Below are 2,685 nucleotides of genomic sequence, written 5' to 3'. Positions count from 1 at the left end.
TATATACGCCTCGCGTTCCCCACCAATTCACGATCGCCCATTTTCTCTATTGCTGATAAAACTGATCGCAGAAAAACACACACCCAAAAGAAACAGAGACCTTCCAGGACTTCATCAATGGCTGTCAAAGTTTATATTGTGTATGCATTTCTACTCCTCTGTTATCTTCATTTCTTTTCTTCCATTTTTATACTGGTTCATCTTCAATGACAATCTCTGGTTTGAACTGTCTCTGTCATTAGTTCTTTTTCCCCATCAATGTCAGTCTGCCTTTCTTGGTTCTCTATCTGCAATTTCAAAGGACTGGGTTTCCTCTCTTGGTATTGAAATTAATGTCTTTGAAAATTCTTTGGTGATCTTGAGTTTGAGCTGTGAGCATAATTTTCTGCGATCTGATGTATTCTTTTTGTCACCCTGTTCTTATTTCTTCTCTGTTTTAAGATGTTATTTGTTTGATAAGTGAGGAACAGAACAAAAACTTCTTTCCTTTATTCTACTGTGTACTGCGGGCTGGGTACAGCTCAACAACCCACAATGTTGGAAGCCCTTTTCTTTCTTTATTTCTTAGATGCCGTAACTAACTGTATTGCTACACGATCCTGTCTGTAGCTTTTTCCTCTTGAAGCAATTAATTTGGAAATAATCAGAACGATAACAGAGCACAATTCATCGTTCTGCGTTGAACTGAATTCTGCAAGAGACAACTATATGTACAGATACATCTTTGAATTTTTTCAATTATTATTATATTATAATAAATGTAATTTCTTTTCCCATAATACTAAGTTAGAGCGGCTGAAATTATCCAACCACCATTCTTCCACCTTTTGTGCTTAGATGCCAAGTCCATTTGTGTATGCTTGAGGAATTGATTGTTGATTGTTTTCATTCCGGATTTGTCTCAAACTGCCGTTGTCCTTTTTCACTAAGATCTTGCAAAGCAATGAGCTAAAAAATTTGTTTTCTTTCAAGATTTGGGCACGGTCAGTCTCAGATTTGTTTTTATTTGGAAGGTTTCGCCCATTGTATTGCCGTGTCAAACAATGGACACATGTTATCCTTGTTAGTTATACTTATGAGTTGTGACTTTCCTAGTCCTGGTAGTTGTAAACGCCCAAGTGGTTATCACAATATTATGAGATCATCAAGTCAGTTTGGCGGCGTTCTTTTGGCTACAAAAGTCAGTTTGGGGTGTTCAGAACAGTCATTTTAACAGAATTAGAGAGACAAATATCTCAAGTTGTCTTGTGTCTTATAAATTATTGAAGTGGCAAAGCTGCAATTATAGCATATGATTTCACCTTTGAAACGAACTTTCCTATGGAAGTGAGGCGTTCCTGTGTTTGGATAAGTTAAGATATAAATTATCTATTTGATTGACAATGTTCCTTTAAGCTTTATTGACACAATGTAAATGTTACATCACTTGACAGATACTACTCATGTATGGACATGTGGAGAAACTAGCAGAAGAAAATAATTAAGAAAGGAGCTTCATCTATAGAAGGAGTTGAGGCTAAACTATGGCAGGAGCATGTGTCTGTTTAATTTCGTTATCCCATGCATTGCAAATTTTCACTGCATGAAAAAGTAATCAGCAAGCTAAACCAGTCCCATAGCGAAGGCTTATTGCTCTATGAAACAGATTTATGGTTGATACCCTCACTATGAAATTGGTTTAACTCAATACTGTGTTCCTTTCTGTTGGCTAAGCTCCTTCGTTATGGTAGAAAGGTCTCAATGCCTTCCTGATTCATGCTTGCTAATTTTGGGACGGACATTAAAGAATTCATTAGGAAAAGTAAGATGAAGCAACCAGGCTGACTCTATTGAGCTTCTGAACAGGTACCTGAGACACTACCAGAGGAGGTGCTTGGAAAGATGAGTGCGCCACCCAAGAGTGATGTCCCAATCATTACTCCTAATGAACTAGCAGAGGCTGATGGTTTGTTTTTTGGTTTTCAACAAGATTTGGAATGATGGCTGCTCAGTTCAAAGCATTTTTAGATGCAACTGGAGGATTGTGGAGGACACAACAGCTTGCAGGCAAGCCTGCTGGGATCTTCTTCTGCACTGGATCTCAAGGTGGTGGACAAGAGACTACAGCGTAAGAGCCTTTCCTCGAGAATTTAGTTTCCTCATCAAATCCAAAATGGATAACGAAAAAGGAAATTGTTTTAAGAAATTATGAATTTTATGACAGGTTAACTGCCATCACTCAGCTGGTTCATCATGGGATGATATTTGTCCCAATTGGATACACATTTGGCGCCGGCATGTTCGAGATGGAGCAAGTGAAAGGTGGAAGTCCATATGGTGCAGGAACTTTTGCCGGTGATGGCTCAAGACAGCCGACTGAGCTGGAGTTGGAGCAAGCATTCCATCAAGGAAAATATATTGCCACCATCACAAAGAAGCTCAAGCAAGCTGCATAATAATGTTAGGTCAACCAGACATACTATTTATCAAGGATAAATGGATACAAAATTATTGCTTTAAAACTGTTTCCCATTTTTTTAGCCATAGAATGTAAAATTTCTATTTTTCTGATCTGCTTGCAAGTAATAACTATTTTCATTTTTCTTTATTATAGAAATGATTTCTATGGGTGTTACACAACCCAAATGGTTGTTGCTATCTGCGAATGTGAGAAAGTTTGTATTGCATTGTATTGTATTGTCCTTT

At 37.7% G+C, this 2,685-nt stretch overlaps 1 pseudogene; it reads left to right on the top strand.

The window, feature by feature from the left end:
* The first annotated feature begins 1,442 nt into the window (after window positions 1-1,442).
* Window positions 1,443-2,685, top strand: LOC114750633 (probable NAD(P)H dehydrogenase (quinone) FQR1-like 1; annotated as a pseudogene).

Source organism: Neltuma alba, unplaced genomic scaffold, assembly GCF_004799145.2.
Source record: "Neltuma alba isolate B1F8T4 unplaced genomic scaffold, ASM479914v2 tig00006579_pilon, whole genome shotgun sequence".
Lineage (NCBI taxonomy): Eukaryota > Viridiplantae > Streptophyta > Magnoliopsida > Fabales > Fabaceae > Neltuma > Neltuma alba.
This window is presented reverse-complemented; position numbering and strand designations above follow the sequence as displayed.